The 18038-nt window shown below is 43.1% G+C and overlaps 1 pseudogene; it reads right to left on the bottom strand.

The window, feature by feature from the left end:
- The window catches only part of LOC126082512 (zinc finger protein 883-like), a 37368-nt pseudogene extending 23139 nt beyond the window's left edge, over nt 1-14229 (bottom strand).
- Nucleotides 14230-18038: the final 3809 nt, after the last annotated feature.

Below are 18038 nucleotides of genomic sequence, written 5' to 3'. Positions count from 1 at the left end.
GCACACCAACAGTATAATTAACCGAAAAAAGAGCAGCTGTCTTTGAGCAATGGATTTTCATCATCATTTTCCGTTGATGTTTTTCAGCATTTTAGTACAATGAACGTATTTAAATTCTACTTCTGTAGTAAAGGAGAGGGAGCTATGGCAGCTGGGTGGCACAGTCAAGTGCTCGGCTACTAGCCAAAAGGTTGGCAGTTCAAACCTACCCAAGGGTGCCTCTGAAGACAGAAAGGCCTAGCGATCTGCTTCCAAAAGGGCACAGCCTTGAAACCCTATGGAGCAGTTCTACTCTGAACACATGGGGTCGCCATGAGTCAGAATGGACCCAATGGCAACTAGTAACAACGAAGAGAGTTCTGCCCTTTGTCCTGGCTCCTGGGAGTAACCTCTAAGCCCTTGGAACTTCCAGAGTGACAGCGCTACCTTTGTGATTCCTGGTAGGCCCCTTGGTCCTTGCCTGATAGTTTATACTAAAGAGGTGACAGAGTGGAAGCTGGTCATGCCAGAAAGACCAATCATTTGATCAAAGAGTTGCGGCTCGTGTTAACGTTAGACAAATATGAAGAGGTAAATGAGAGCCCACTGTAGGAGGAAACACACGGCCACCCAGAACGGGGTCAGCTGGAGAGACCACTGAGTGGAAATTAGGTGGAGGTTTTATTTGGTTACAAAGCCGCACTTTAACATTCAACAACCAAAACGAGGAAATGACTGTTTATGACTCACAGGGCCCGGGGGGGGAGCACACTCGAGGGCCACACAGTGAGAGCCAAAGAAGTAGAGAATCAAAGCTCGCAAACAGACCTAGGCTCAGCCTTTAATAGGGTCCAAAGGGGGGAAGACATTTTATTTCATGAGCATAGGGACGACTGGCTAATTTAAAATAAGTGGTAGGAAACGGGGGGTCTGGGAAGTACGAATTTGGCAGAGAAGGCATGAGGTCCTGACCTGGATGCCCAGATGTGACATGTCGGGGGGAAGGGAAAGCCAATGAGGGGAGGGACTGTCTCTGGACGGTTATCTGGGATTTTGCACGGGGGCGTGAGGGTGAGTTGATTAGGAAGCCAAGCAGTCTGCTCTTCTGAAATATGTAATGTTTAACCACAGGCTAGAAGAAAAGGGATGCAGAGGCATTTACAAAAGGAAGTTTGGGTTTCTTATGACAGGGCTCTGGGCCCCCACCATGATACCAGCCAGACTTAGGGGATGGGAATGCAAGCGGAGGGCTGGAGTTGAGCCACGTGGGCAATAAGTCAATCAATCACATCAGTGTGATGAAGAAGCAAAAAATAAAAAAAGATAAAAGGACTCTGGACAGTGAAGTGCGTGTGAGCATCTAGGGCCGGCAATACTCCACAGGTATGATTACCTGAGGGTGTGGAAGCTTGACATCTGGAATCCTCCTGTACTCTGCCCTGTGTCTCTTCTTTGGCTGGTTCTCATTTCTATGTTTTCCCCGTAACGCTGCGATCATGAGTATAACAGCTTCCAGTGAGTTCTGAGAGTATTTTTACCTGGAATCTAAGGGTGGTTTTGGTAAACTCCCTAACTTGTAGTTGGTATCAGAAGTCTTAGATTTGGCAGTCTGGAGGCCAGTGCCCTTAACCTGGAGTTTGGCTAACTATAGTTGTACGAAATCCGGTAGTGCTTTATTTAATTTTCTTGAAAGAAAAGGAGAAAGAATAAAGATTGTTCCTGGGACATCTGTGTGGATTACAAAGGAAATCCATACATGATTACCCATTAGAGCAACCCCGCTGCAATAAGGGGGGCCCAGCTGCTAACCAAAGGTCGGTACTGTGAATCTACCAGCTGCCCCTTGGAAACCCTCTGGAGCAGTTCTACTCTGTCCTACAGGGTCACAACGAATCGGAATTGACTTGCTGGCAAAGGGTTTTTGTTTGGTTGCAATAAGAAGGTACAGTATACAAACAGTGCCTTCATTTTCCAGTAAGATTACAGTCAATAAAAAATCCTATGGAGCAGTTCTACTCTGTAACACATGGTGTTGCCGTGAGACGAAAGCAACTCAATGGCAACTAGCAAAAAGGAAAATTAAACAAGAAGATAGGATATTTCGCATCTACGTATGCACATAAAAATGTATGCCGGAAACATGATTAAATGGAAACAAATTTAAAAAAATTGACTAATCAAGCTCGAAGGGAAAAATTAAAAACAATTCCCACTGAAATCACCATGTCTATAATGCATATGGACCCCTGGTGGCGCAGTGGTTAAAGAACTCACTCAACTGCTAAACAAAAAGGCTGGCAGTTTGTATCCACCAGTCGCTCCTTGGAAACCCTATGGGGCAGTTCTACTCCGTCCTGTAGGGTCGCTATGAGTCAGAATCGACTTGATGGCAACATGTTTTGGTTGTAATGCATACAATAACAGAGAAAATACTGAAGTTGTTGAGGATTTCATTTTACTTGGATCCACAATCAATGCCCATGGAAGCAGCAGTCAAGAAATCAAATGATGTATTGCACTGGGCCAATCTGCTGCAAAAGACCTCTTTAAAAAGTGTTGAAAAGCAAAGATGCTGCTTTGAGGACTAAGGGGCACCTGACACAGGCCGTGGTATTTTCAATCGCCTCATATGCATGGGAAAGCTGGACAATGAATAAGGAAGACGGAAGAAGAACTGACGCCTTTGCATCGTGGTGCTGGCGAAGAATATTGAATACACCATGGACTACCAGAACAGATCTATCTTGGAAGCAGTACATCCAGAATGTTCCTTTGAAGAAAGGATGGTGAGACTTCAACTCATGTACTTTGGACATTTTATCAGGAGGGACCAGTCCTGGAGATGGGCATCAGGCTTGGTAAAGTACAGGATCAGCAAAAAAGAGGAAAACCCTAACAAGATGGGCTGACACGGTGGCTACAACAATGGGCTTAAACATAGCCACAATAATGAGGATGGCGCAGGACTGGGCAGTATTTCATCCTGTTGTACACAGGGCCGCTGTGAGTCATAACAGACTCGACGGCACCTAACAGCAGCAACAACATAATACAATAAAACGTAAGCAAACTGAGGATTAAAATAGAGAACTGCCCCACAGAGTTTCCGAGGAGCGCCTGGTGGATTTGAACCACTAACCCTTTGGTTAGCAGCTGTAGCTCTTAACCACTACACCGCCAGGGTTTCCACTAAAGATTTAGTATATCTGAATTAGTGAATAAGGGGCCCTGGCGGTGCAGTGGTTACACACCCAGCTGCTAAATGAAAGGGTGCCGGTTCGAATCCAAGACCAGGCAATCTGCTCCCTTAAACATTACAAAAAACCAAAGCAAACCCCTTGCCATGGAGTAAATTCTGACTTATAGCAACCCTACAGGACAGAGTAGAACTGCTCCACAGGGTTTTCAAGGAGCAGCTGGTGGATTCGGATTGCCAACCTTTTGGTTAACAGCTGAGCTTTTAACCACTGTGCCACCAAGGGCTCCCCGTTAAAGATTAGAGCCTAGAAAATCCTATGGGGCAGTTTTTTGTCACATGGTGTCACTACCTGTTAGAATCAACTTCAGGGCACCTAACAACAACAAATTAGCGAATACACACTGAACCTTTATCAAAGACACGGATATACCAATTAAACATTCATCAATTATGACCACGTATCGAGTCACTGAGAAAATGTCAGCTAATTTCAAATAAGACAATATGTTACCGTATTTAACAATTCTCCTATCACTGAATATTATGTTGTCTTCAATTAGAAATAAAGCTGTGAAACAAGCTCAAAAAAAAAAAAAAAAAAGAATAGGCAGTATGAGGTCTACCATAGTTGTTGCAGAGCTAAATCAAAATGAAAGTAAATAAAAATCATATAGTGGAAGCAAAACTAAAATCAAAAACCAAAATTATAGTTTACATACTTAGAATCTGATCCTAAGAAAAGTTTTTATGACCTATGTGACAACTGGTAAACGAACAACCTGAAGCCACTGTCACCACGAAGAATCAAAGTACTCAAAGCCAGGTAATGTGGTCAAAGCCCTAATCTTGAAATAAATGTATTTTTTAAAAACGTAATACTAAAAACAAAGAAAGGGGAAACACAAAAACAAAAAATAGTCCTGGTGTCAGTTCAGGTCATGGCAACCCCATGTGTTACAGCCAAGAACGGCTCCACAGGGTTTTCCTGGCTGTCGTCTTTACAAAGGAACAGGCTTCTCTCCCGCGGTGCCACTGAGTGGATTCAAACTGCTCAGCACACCAGCGCAAACGTTTGAGCCACCCTGGAACCTTTAAAAAAAAAAAGGGGGCTGCAGGGGCTGAAAACAAATAAACCGACTGTTCAAATCTGTAAAGCAAGAGAGGGAAAAAGGAAACCCAAATATCACATTAAAAATTAAGCAAATATCAATAAAACTTTCAAGAAATGATAAGCTTCAGGAATGAAAGGAATAAACAGATTATTTGAAAATGATAAACTGAACAAAACTTTCTGACTCGCATCCCCGGGCCATGGGCGCGGCTGGGGCCGCCCCGAGAGCATAGGAGACAGCGCTGGGGCGCAGGCGACAAGCCCCGAGGGGCCTTCGCTGGCGCGAGGTGGCGGGAGCGGTCCAACAGGAAAGGGGGCAGGCGGATCACCCTCGGAGGCAGGAAGGCCGGGCGCTCCGGCTCGGGGCTCCTTTAACGAGAAACGGACGGGGACCCGGGACGACAGCCGGGCGGGCGCCAGGACTTGAACGTCCACAGGGATCCCGGGACCCCAAGCGGAGAGGAGGGGTAGAGGAGGCAACGCGGAGCGCGCGTGTGAACTAGAAAGACAACACCCACTCACCCTCGTGGGACCGCCGCTCCAGCGAGCCTCCGCCTAGTCGGCAGGAAATGGCGCTCCAGGCGGGGCTGGGCAGGGAGCGGCGGATTGGCGCGGCCGATGGGGGGGCGTGCGGGGGGCGTGGCGGAGCAGTGCAGGAGGCGTGGTGGGGCTGCCGCAGGGGGCGGGGCCTGGGGTTGGAAATGGTGGGGCGGGGCCTCAGACTGGGCGGGGCAGGGGTGCGCTGGGCCCCGCCCGGCCTGAGCTTTCCACTCCTCCATTTAGAGCTGTGTGCTTCCCCAAGGAACTCTGCTGCCGTAGTGGTTAAGTGCCATGGCTGCTAAACAAAAAAAAACAAGAGGTCAGCAATTCAAATCCGCCTAGGTGCTCCTTGGAAACTCTATGGGGCAATTCTACCCTGTCCTTAGAGTCACTATAAGTCAGAATTGACTCAACGGCAGTAGACCTTTTTTTTACTGAGCTACTTTCTAGATGTTTGTGTCTTTTCACCCAGTCTCCTGTGTTGAAGTCTCCTACTACCGTTGTGGAACTGTCTTTTCAATGCCATTAGACTTCGTTTTAGGTATTTTGGAGCCCTGTCATGGAGTGCATACATTTTTATTAAGAGTATGTCCTCCTTAGTCACTATAGAGTGACCTTCCTTATGCTTTATGGTGAATTTTGCTTGAAAGTCTATTTTATCAGAGATTAACATTGCCACTCCTGTCTTTTTTGGTTATTGTTTGCTTGATATGTTTTTTTCCATCCTTTCAGGTTTAGTTTGTTTATGTCTTTGTGTCCCAGGAGTGTCTCTTGTAGACAGCATATAGATGGATCCTGTTTTTTAATCCATTCTGCCACTCTCTGTCTTTTACCGGTGCATTTAGGCTATTTACATTCAGTGTAATTATTGATAGGTGTGAGTTTACTGCTGTAATTTTCTTTTGCGGGGCAGACAGAGTCTTTGTTCCGCTTAATTTTTGTGTTTATGAATTTTCTTTTCATTTATTTTATTATTGTTGACTTTGTGTTTGTTAAGTTTTTATGTTTTTCTTCTTTTTTATTTTGATGGGTAGGTTTCTTAGCATCCTTTGAGATTACCTTGAAATTTACCTTTATTTTTCTAAGTTTAAACCAGTCTTTTATTACTTGATATCACCTTGACGTCCTCTCCGTATGGAAGTTCTATGACTACATCATTTTTTGCCTTGTTTTTGTTTTCTGATATTGTGGTCATTTACATATTTAAGTCTCTGGTTCCCTATTTTCAGTCTTTTAGCTTTGTTTTATTTTTGAGGAGTCCCTCTCTGGGTTGGTATCTGGTTGATCTATCCTGTGTCCTAGTCTTAGATTGTTGTCTAGTGTTTTTGCTTCTCTAACTAGATGACTCCCTTTAATATTTTTTGTAATTTTGGTCTGATTTTTACACATTCCCTTAATTTCTGTTTACCTGGAAATGACCTAATATCGCCATCATATTTGAGAGACAATTTTTTTGGATATATAATTCTTGGCTGGCAATTTTTGTCCTTCAGGGGTTTATATATGTCATCCAGTTACCTTCTTGCCGCATGGTTTTTGCTCGGTAACCACAGCTTAGTCTTATTGGTTCTCCCTTGTAGGTTATTTTCTGATATCCCTAGCCGCTGTCAGGATTCTTTCTTTTTCTTTGGTTTTAGCAAGTTTGATTATGATATGTGTCTTACTTATCTAGTGCTGCTATAACAGAAATACCACAAATGGATGGCTTTAACAAAGAAAAATGAACTCTCTCACACTCTTGTAGGCTAAAAGTCCGAATTCAGGGCACTAGCTCCAGGGGAAGGCTTTGTCTCTGTCAGCTCTGAAAGAAGTTCCTTGATATCAATTTTCCCCAGTTTAGGAGCTTTTCCCACTGCCATCGAGTCGATTCTGACTCATAGCGACCCTATAGGACAGAGCAGAACTGCCCGATAGAGTTTCCAAGGAGTGCCTTGAGGATTTGAACTGCTGACCTCTTGGTTAGCAGCAGTAGCACTTAACCACTGGTTACACCACCCTGGTGGCGTAGTGGTTAAGTGCTAGGCTCCTAACCAAAGAGTCGCCAGTTCAAATCTGCCAGGCGCTCCTTGGAAACTCTATGGGGCAGTTCTACTCTGTTCTATAGGGTTGCTGTGAGTCAGACGCGACTTGATGGCACTGGGTTTGGTTTTGGTTTGGTTTTAGGAGCTTTTCAGTGCAGGGACTCTGGGTCCAAAGGGCATGCACTCCTGGCTCTGCTTTCTTGGTAGTAGGAGGTCCCCCGTCTCTCTGCTCACTTCCCTCTTTTATATTTCAAAAGAGATTGATTTAAGACGTGATCTAATCTTGTAGATTGTGTCCTGCATCATTGACATAACTGCCTTTAATTCTGCCTCATTAACATTATAGAGATAGATAGGATTTACAACACATAGGAAAATGACATCAGGTGACAAAATGGTGGATAATCACACAATACTGGGAATCATGGCCTAGCCAAGTTGACACACATTTTGGGGGGACACAATTCAATCCATATCATTATGTCTTGGTGATCTTGGGATATACCGAATATGGGTTCATTGAGCTTCTTGGATAGATACCTTCTTGTCTTTTATGATATTAGGGAAGTTTCCTGCCAGCAAATCTTCAACAGTTCTCTCTGTGTTTTCTGTTATGCCCCCCACCTCTATTCTGGAACTTCAATCAGTCATAGATTTTTCCTTTTCATAGTATCCCACATAATTCTTAGGTGTTCTTCATTTTTCATTATTTTTTCTGTTTTTTCTTCCAACAAATTGGAGTCAAAAGGTTTATCCTCAATTTCACTAATTCTGACTTTCATTGTCTCAATTTTGCTCCTATCACCCTCTATTGAGTTATCTAATTCTGAAAGTTTGTTGCTCATCTTTTGGATTTTGAGTTGTTGCTTTTGTATGGTTTCTAGCAGCCTGTTTATTCTGTCATTTTTTTTTCTTGTATTGTTTTTGTGACACATTGCAGGGATTGCAACCAATGTCACAAAACAATTTGTGTATACATTTTTGAATGAGAAGCTAATTTGTGCTGTAAACGTGCTACAAAAACAGGATAAAACTAATGAAACAAAGAATAAATTCATTATGGTTTTTAAACTAAAACAAGAACTTTGAAAATTAAGATTAAAGCAATCTAGAATACTAGTTTTTATACTTAAATCTGTATTGTAATATTGACAGATTCTATGGGGAAAATATTAAACAATGTAGGAAGGATCATAAGAAGATGGAAAGAATACACAAGAGTCACTGTACCAAAAAGAATTGGTCAATGTTCAACCATTTCAGGAGGTAGCATATGATCAGGAACTGATAGTACTAAAGAAAGAGAGCCAAGCTGCACTGAAGGCACTGACAAAAAACAAGGCTCCAGGAATTGACAGAATACCAATTGAGATGTTTCAACAAACAGATGCAATGCTGGAAGTGCTCGCTTGTCTATGCCAAGAAATTTGGAAGGCAGCTACCTGGCCAGCCGACTGGAAGAGATCCATATTTATGCCTATTCCCAAGAAAGGTGATCCCACCGAATGTGGAAATTATCAAACAATATCATTAATATCACATGCAAGTAAAATTTTGCTGAAGACCATTAAAAGGGGCTGCAGCAGTATATCCACAGGGAACTGCCAGAAATTCAAGCTGGATTCAGAAGAGGACATGGAACTGGGGATATCATAGCTGATGTCTGATGGATTCTTGCTGAAAGCAAAGAACACCAGAACCATGTTTACATGTGTTTTATTGACTATGCAAAAGCATTCGACTGTATGGGTCATAACAAATTATGGATAAAGTTGTGGAGAATGGGGATTCCAGAACACTTAATTGTGCTCATGAGGAACGTATACATAAATCAAGAAGCAGTTGTTCAAACAGAACAAGGAGATGCTGCATGGTTTAAAATCAGGAAAGGTGTGCATCAGGGTTGTACTCTTTTTTCATACTTATTTGATCTGTATGCTGAGCAAATAATCTCAGAAACTGAACTGAGTGAAGAAATACGGGCCTCAGGATTGGAGGAAGACTCATTAACAACCTGAACTCATTAACAACAAATGACACAACCTTCCTTGCTGAAAGTGAAGAGAACTTGAAGCACTTACTGATGAAGATCAAAGACCACAGCCTTCTGTATGGATTATGCCTCAACATAAAAAAAAAAAAAAAAACAAAACTTCACAACTGGATCAATAAACAGCATCATGATAAATGGGGAAAAGATTGAAGTTGTCAAGGATTTCATTTTACTTGGATCCACAATTAACAGCCATGGAAGCAGCAGTCAAGAAATCAAAAGACACATTGCATTGGGCAAATCCACTGCAAAAGACCTCTTGAAAGTGTTGAAAAGCAAAGAAGTCACTTTGAGGAATAAGGTGCACCCGACCCAAGCCTTGGTGCTTTCAATTGCCTTATATGCATGTGAAAGCTGGATGATGAATAAGGAAGACCAAAGAGGAATTGACACCTTTGAATTATGGTGTTGGTGAAGAGTATTGAATATATCACAGGCTGCCAAAAGAATGGACAAATCTGTCTTGGAAGAAGTACAACCAGAATACTCCTTAGAAGCAAGGATGGCGAGACTACATCTCACATACTTTGGACATGTTATCAGGAGGGATCAGTCCCTGGAGAAGGACATCATGCTTGGTAAAGTAGAGGGTCAGCAAAAAAGAGGAAAACCCTCAATGAGATGGATTTACATAGTGGCTGCAACAATGGGCTCAAGCATAACAATGATTGTGATGATAACAGGACTGGGCAGTGTTTCGTTCTGTTGTACACAGGGTTGCTATGAGTAAGAACCAACTGGAAGGCACCTAACAACAACAGCAGGGATGGAATACTGATGGAAAAGACATGGAATAGACTTGGAGTAGAGGTGTAATAGATGTGGCATAGTCGTGGAATAGATGTAGAATAGACAAGGAATGCACCTGAAAAAAACGTGGAATAAACATGGAATAGACAGAGTATGAATGTGGAATAGATGATGTTAAATAGACGTGGAATAGTAGATGAATAGTAGATGTGGAATAGACATAGAATAGATGATGTGGCAATGACATGGAATAGATGATATGGAATTGATTTGGGGCAGATTTGGAATAGATGTAGGATATGAAATATATGTCAAATAGAGGTGAAAGAGAGTTGGAATAGATGTGAAATAGAAGTGCAATAGACACGGAATAGATGTGTAATATATGTGAAATAGGTGTGTAATAGATGTGGATTAGATGAGTAATAGATATGAAGTAGACGTGGAATAGAGGTGGAATAGACATGGTATAAATGTGGAACAGATGTGGAATAGATGATATGGAATAGATGTGAAAACTGTGAAATAGGTGTGGAAAAGATGTGGAATAAATGGTGTGGAATAGATGATTTGGAATAAATATGGAATAGGTATGGAGTATGGGTGGAGTAAATGTGGAATCAATGTGGAATAGCCATGGAATAGAGGATATGGAATTGACATGTTATCAACATGGGGCAGACTGGGAATAGACATAGAATAGATGATTTGGAATAGAAGTGGAATAAATGAGGTGGAGTAGAAGTAGAATAGAAGTGGAATAGATGTGAAATAGACATGGAATAGATAATATGGAATAGATGTGTAATAGGTATGAAATAGATGATGTGGAATAGATGTGAAATAGACGATGTGGAATAAATGTGGAATAGGTGTGGAATAGATGTGGAATTGATATAGATTTGTGGAATAGATGTCAAATAAGGGTGGAATAGTGGAATAGACGGGGCATAGACATGGAACAGATGGTGTGAAATAGACGTGTAAGAGATGAGGTGGCGTAGATGTGTAATAGACGTGGAATAGAGATTGAGTAGATGTGGTATAGACGTGGAATAGATTTGTAATTGTCGTGGAATAGATGTGGAATAGAATTTCAATTGACATGAAATAGACATGGAATAGACTTGGAATAAACGTAGAGTAGATGTGGAATAGATGATGTGGAATAGAAATGGTATAAATAAGTTGGAATACATGTAGAATAAAGGTAGAACAGAGGTGGAATACATGTGAAATAACTGTGGAGTAGATGTAGAATAGAGGTGGAATAGACGAGGAATAGACTTGGGTAGACATACAATATATGAAGAATAGACATGGAATAGACAATGTGGAATAGATGCGGAATAGCTCTGTAATAGAGGTGGAATAGACATGGAATGGACGTGGTATAAAAGTGGAATAGAGTATGTGGAATAGACATGGGATAGAAGATAAGGAATAGGCATAGAATAGATGATGTGGAATGAATGTGGGATAGTTGTGGAAAATATTTGGAATAGATGTGAAATATATGTGGAATAGACATGGAGTAGAGGTGTTAATAGTTATGGGATAGAGGTGGAATAGACATAAAATACATGTGAATAAACATGGAATAGATGTGGAATAACTATAAAATAGTTGTGGAATAGGTTTGGAAAGGATGAGTAATAGATGTATAATAGACACGGAATAGAGGTGGAACAGATGTGGTAGAGATGTGGAATAGACATGGAATAGATGAAATAGTCGAGAAATAGACATGAAATAAATGTGGAATAGATGCGGCATAGATGTGGAATAGATGATTTGGAATATATGTGAAACAGGTGTGGAATAGATGAGTAATAGATATGAAATAGACACGTAATAGACATGGTAAAGACATGGAATAGATATGGAATAAACGTGGAAGAGATGATATGAAACAGGTGTGGAAACAATGTGGCATAGATGTGGAAAAGATGTGGAATAGATGATGTGGCATAGGTGTGGAATAGAGGTGAAATACATGTGGAATAGATGTGAAATAAATGATGTGAAATAGATGAGAAATAGAGGTGGAACAGACACAAAATAGACGTGGAATAGATGATGTGGAATAGACGTGGAATCGACATTGAACAGACTATGAATAGATGTAGAATAGATGTGGAATAGTTGATTTGGAATAGAAGTGGAATAAATGAGGAGGAATAGATGTGAAATAGATACAGAATAGATGTGGAGGAGACATGGAACAGATGTGGAATAGGCCTGAAATAGATGTCCAATAGACATGGAATAGATGTGGAGTAGACATGGAATAGACGTGAAATAGATGTTGTCTTAGTCCTCTAGTGCTGATAGAACAGAAATACCACAAGTGGATGGCTTTAACAAAAAGAAGTTTATTCTCTCACAGTCCAGTAGGCTACAAACCTGAATTCAGGGTGCCAGCTCCAGGGGAAGGCTTTCTCACTGTCAACTCTGGGGGAAGGTCCTTGTCATCAATCTTCTCCCTGGTCTAGGAGCTTCTCCTCAGAGGAACCTCAGGTCCAAAGGACATGCTCTGCTCCTGGCACTGCTTTCTTGGCGGTATGAGTTCCTAAACTCTCGCTTCCCTTTCCTTTTGTCTCTTGTGAGATAAAAGTCTGTACAGGACACACCCCAGGGGAACTCCCTTTACATTGGATCAGGGATGTGACCTGGGTAAGGGTGTTACATCCCACCCTAATCCTTTTTAACATAATCTAATCTTGCCTCATTAACCACAGGCAGGTTAGGATTTACAACACATAAGAAAATTACATCTGTCACAAAATGGAGGACAACCACACAATACTGGGAGTCAGAGCCTAACCAAGTTGACACATATTTTTTGGGGAAACAATTCAATGCAAAGCAGACATGGAATAGACCTAGAAAAGATGTGGAATAGATGATATGGAATATGTGTGGAATAGGCATGAAATAGATGTGGAATAAATGTTCAATAGATGTGGAATAGATGTGAAATAGGTATGGAATAGGCGTGGAATAGGCATGGAATAGATGTAGAAAGATATGGAATAGATGATGTGGCATAGGCATGGAATCAACATGGAACAGACTTGGAGTAGGTGAAGAATACACTTTGAACAGGTGATTTGGAACAGAAGTGGAATAAATGAGGTGGGACATACTTGGAATAGACATGAAATAGAGGTGTAATAGACATGGAATAAAGATGGAATAGACGTAGAATACACGTGAAACGTGGAAAAAACGTGGAATAGATGTGGTATAAATAGACGATGTGAAATAGGTGAGTAATAGACATGGAATAGAGGTGGAATAGATGATGTGGAATGGATGTGGAAAAGACATGGAAAAGATGTGGAATAGATGACATGGAATAGGTGTGGAATAAATGTGAAATTGATGTGGAACAGAGGCGAAATAGACATGAATTAGATGTGGAATAGGCATGGGGATCACCAGGCCTCAAGGGTGCCAACTGGGTCCAAGCAGCTCGGTGGAGGTAGAGGCCAATTGTGGGCCTCAGGGTCCCTAGAGTGTAGACAGGACCCCTGGGAAGACATACATCTGGGGAGCCACAGCTGGGAGGACCAGGAAGCCCAAGTCAGCTGAGGACCTGCTGGAGCACTCACACATCCTGGCTGTCCCTGTCCACGTGTAGTCCAGGTCATCTCCCGCTGCAGACAAAAAGCATCAGGATATGCTTTTGAGTGACAACAATAGCTTTGGTCTTCTTGTGAAGAATTCATGCTCCTTGGCTGGCCCTGGATCTAGGTTACTCAGTTGTTCAGAAAGAGGCTGTGAAGAGATGCCACTGTTCACACACCATCCTAGACCTTGTTGGGGTAGTGCAGGCTGCAGAGCAATTGGTGGCCCCTCAGTTCACAGTGAATGTCCTAGAACCCTGGACCCTTGTAGACAAGCTAGCGGGACACCTTGCCCCAGGCCACTGCCAGCAGGAATTCAGAGCAATCTTATAGACACCAGAATGGGACCACTGACCCCACTCAGCTCCACTCTAACTTCCACTGTGCCATCCACCTACCACTCACAGGCTGCTGCTGTCCAGCAGGCTGGGAAGCACAGCCAGGCACCCCTGGAATAACCTCCAGAAGCCAGTGGTCCCAGCCTGACCCAGCCTCCGGGTCTCAGAGGCCTGGAATCCACCAGCCCAGAGAACGGGATAAGGGAGGGGATGAGAAAAAGTTCTTGCTGCCTCAGAGGCCTTGTCCCCCTTCAGTAAAATGGGCCTGCACAGTCCGAGAGGACAGCCTTCCTGAGGAATCCTTGTCACCAGAGTTTGTAAACCTGAAGCACTGCAAAAAACAGCAGAGTCTTCCAAGTTTAAGCAGCACTTCTGAGCCAGACATACCTGTTGGGGCCCCAAGGGGTCCAGGGAGGATCTCCCTCCAAATATCCGAGTTGATTCTGCAGGCCTCCCCACTGCCTCAGGAGGATTATGACAATGAAGTGTTTGTAAAGGTCTTGCAACCCAGTGCCGCTTCCAACCCCACACCTGAAGCTCTTCTCCCACCCCCACCTCCTCCACTGAGCCTGGAAACCTGGCGAAGATAGCCTGGATGACTTTCATCCACCGCCTCCTCAAGCTTTGTGTGTGTCGCAGCTGGACAGCGAAGCTTACAAGGGACCCCCAAACCAGCAGCTGTGGTGCGATTGATTATTGATTAATCACTTTTGTGCTATGGTCTTGTAACTCCCACCCAGGTGATTGTGTGATAGGGTAATTGTGGCCTACCAAGGGGATTGATCAGTTTTGTCTCTTTTAAGAGCAATCTCCCTGAGCAGAGAGGAGGATCCCACCACCACCAAGGAAGGGAAGGCCTGGCAACAAGACACGATGTGGTGGTTTTTCTGGCCCATGGAGAGAGAGCTGAGTGCCTTTGGGCAGAGACTGAGGGCCAGGGAGAGGTGTGCCTGTGAGCATGGCTGGGTAGAAACTATCCTAATAGAAGAACTGTACCCTGAGTGTTCTTGAGCCTGAATTGTAACTGTTACTTCCCTAATAAACCCCATAATTGTGAGTATGGTCTGTCAGTTCTGTGTGGCCATTGCAATGAATTATTGAACCCAGTAGAGAGTGCTGTGGGAGGAAGAATTGGTGTTAGAATTAGTAAATAAGGCAGAGAGAGGAGGCATGTCAGACCTCTGCCTCATGGGAATCAGCCTTGCACTGTTGATCTTGATTCTCCTTTCCCCTTGTGAATTAAGAGGAGGTCAGACACTGCCCTCAAGCCATTTTTATAATTGGCATCAGAAGAGCGATTCTTTGCAATGGCTTTGGACTCATGAAAGCATGGGACTTTGAAAGAGAAAGAATGAAGGGGTTTGGGAAGTGAAACTTTTGAAGAGGTTTGAAGAGATCACTACTTTGGTCGTCATTACTTGTAATGTTTGAAAAGCTGCATCTGAAGTGGCTGGCCTGGGGCAAAAGCCCAGCCAGATAAGCAGGATGACAGATGGGGAGCCAGACTCTTCTGTTTCCACCTAACCAGAGGCCCAAGGCCATAAGTATATAAGGAAAGATAGTTAAGGTATACAGATGACTAAACTGGAATGTTTTCAAAAGGTTATGTGTTTAGGATTTTGCATTTATCTGAATGTACTATGGATATTGAATGTTTCTCTAACCTAATGTCGTAACGTGGACCTAAATGTATACTAGAAATGAATATTGGGTATTATTACAGAAAGTGTGCAACTGCACCTTCAGCTAATACTTGATTGGATATGCTAAAAGGAGAACTAGGATTTGCCCAAGGGAAGCACATGTTGGTTGAATGCAGTAGCCCTGTGTATAGAGTTGGGGCCTTAGGTTGAAAACCAGAGCCCCACCCAGACTTGCATTTGAAAAAACATGCAGAACCACCCAGAGCTGCTAAGAGAACAGAAGATTGCATTTGAAGGAAGAATTTACAGGAAAAAAAATTGGTTGCTTTGCTTTTTTGAATTTCAAGCAAGTGGTTTGCTGATGGTTGCATCCAGGCAGGAAACGTCAGTGCCTATAGGAAGGAACCTCTTCCAGGACTGGAAGTTAAAGGGAGCCTATGAGTACGGTCTCCTCACTTGTGGTGACCACCTGGGTCCACTCAATGAGTGGAAGTGGGAGAAATGCAGCAATGAAGAGATGGGCCGATTTTGGATATCTTCCATTGGTACCTATTGACTTAGCCCATGGCGGCTAGGGAGTGAGAGAAAGAGGAAGTCTGGCTGGTTAGAAGTAAAAGGAGCTGTTGGACTCTTGAAGTTTATGGGTGGAACCCATTGACCTAACCCAAGGGGGCCAGGGATGAGAGTGTGTGAAGGGGCTGCCTGAAGTGCCGAGAGGTGTGTGTGAACTCCCAGTATGTCCTAGCTTGGATGGCTAGGAATGAGCTGACCAGAACTCAACCAAATGAAGAGAAAGATGTTTGACACCATGAGCTGGTGTAGATTGCTGCAATTTGATGACTTGCCCTGGGCTGGACTTTGCTTATGGACGTAGATGCTCAAAGTTCCACTTGGAACAGAAGAATCTTCAATACCGAGGAACATGTTTGTCTCCTCAGTACTGGTTTGATAGGGATGGGCAATTTAAACATTGGCTATTATCTCAAATGGGGGGAAGGAGATAAAGGTGTGAAGCAGCTAGCTTACAAGCTTTCGTGAGTGTGCTTACGCTCAAAATGAGGAGGACAAAGGGGGATCCCTACTGAATAGATTCCTATTCTTTTCCTGATGGGCCTGGGGAGAGAGGGTGGGGGAAGATGCTGATAGGATTATATGATTCAGCTGTGAGGGCTAATTGTTAACAGAGTTAATCGTGATTGTAAAAATTATAACTGTAGAAGCTGTAAGTATAAAAGTGGACTAAGGCAGAGGCACTGCTGTATTACAGTGGCTGAACCTAAAGTCCGTTAAAGGTTTTGTTATGCTGATACCTTGTGAGGCTCAGAGCAAGGAAATTATCTTCTCTCAGTTAAATTTTACCAGAGGCCAGAAAGGGTGAAGTCAAAGACTAGACGAACTGTTGGAGAGCCTGACCAAATCAGATGGACACCTACAGCAAACCTGAATGGCTGGTACCTGAATAACCTGAACAGCCTCACCCTCAGGGCAGTTTTGGAGTGGTAAAATGATTGGGAGTGGAAGTTATCATTCAAACATGAAAGAACCTTGGCTAGAAAAGCCAGGGGGTGGGCGCAGGTTAAATACTTTTTTCTAGCCAGGGTCTTGTAACCCCCACCCAAGTGATTGTGTGATAGGGTAATTGTGGCCTACCAAGGGAATTGGTCAGTTTTGTCTTAAAAGAGAGCCAATTCCAGAGCAGAGAGGAGGATCCTGCCACCACCAAAGAACAGCCAGGAGCAGAGAGAGTGTCATTTGGACCTGGGATCCCTGAGCTGAGAAGCTCCTAGAAGCAGGAGATAGGGAGCAAGCTGTAGCCCCAAAGAGGGTGAGGAGCAGTGACAGGAGAGACCCAGCAGCAGAGACCCCGTAGCAGGAGACAGTGCGGTGGGCTTCCAGGCCCATGGAAAGAGAAAGCTGAGTGTCTTCAGGGAGAGGCCTAGGGCCAGGGAGAGGCATGCCTACAAGCACGGCTAGGAAGAGGCTGTCCTGATGAGAGAAATGTATCCTGAGTGTCCTGAGCCTGAATTGTAACCTGTTACTTCCCTAATAAACTCCATAATCATGAGTAAGTTCTGTGAGTTCTGTGTGGCCATTGCAATGAATTATCGAACACAGCAGAGAAGTGGAGAGTGAGGTGTGAGCGACGGTTTGTGTTAGAATTTGTAAAAATAGGGGAGAGAGGGGACTTGTCTGGCCCCGACCTCACGGGAGTCAGCCTTGAGCTGTTAATCTTGGTTCTCCTTCCCCTTGTGGGGTGGAGGAGGTCAGACACTGCCCCCACATCATTTTTACAGGATATTGATACCTAATCTTCCAAAGTTGTTATGAAGTTTAGAGATAAGGAATGTAAAATCAACAGCACACAGTAGGTGTGACAACTTGAAGAGGAATGGTGTTGCATTAATCATCAAAAAGAAAATTTCAAGATCTATGCTAAAGTACAATGCTGTGACAGGATAATATCCTTATGCCTACAAGGAAGTCTAGTTAATAAGACTATTATTCAAATTTACGCACCAACCACTAAGACCAAAGATGAAGAAACTGAAGATTTTTTTACCAACTTCTGCAGTCTGAAATTGATCAAATATGCAATTGGAGCACATTGATAATTACTAGTGATTGGAATGCAAAAGTTGGAAACGAAGAAGGATCGGTAGTTGGAAAATATAATGATGCCGAGATGGCATGAGCGAATTTTGAAAGATCAATGACTTCTTCATTGCAAATATCTCTTTTCAACAACATAAACAGCAACTATACACATGGACC

This window comes from Elephas maximus, chromosome 9, assembly GCF_024166365.1.
Source record: "Elephas maximus indicus isolate mEleMax1 chromosome 9, mEleMax1 primary haplotype, whole genome shotgun sequence".
NCBI classification, from domain to species: Eukaryota; Metazoa; Chordata; class Mammalia; order Proboscidea; family Elephantidae; genus Elephas; species Elephas maximus.
This window is presented reverse-complemented; position numbering and strand designations above follow the sequence as displayed.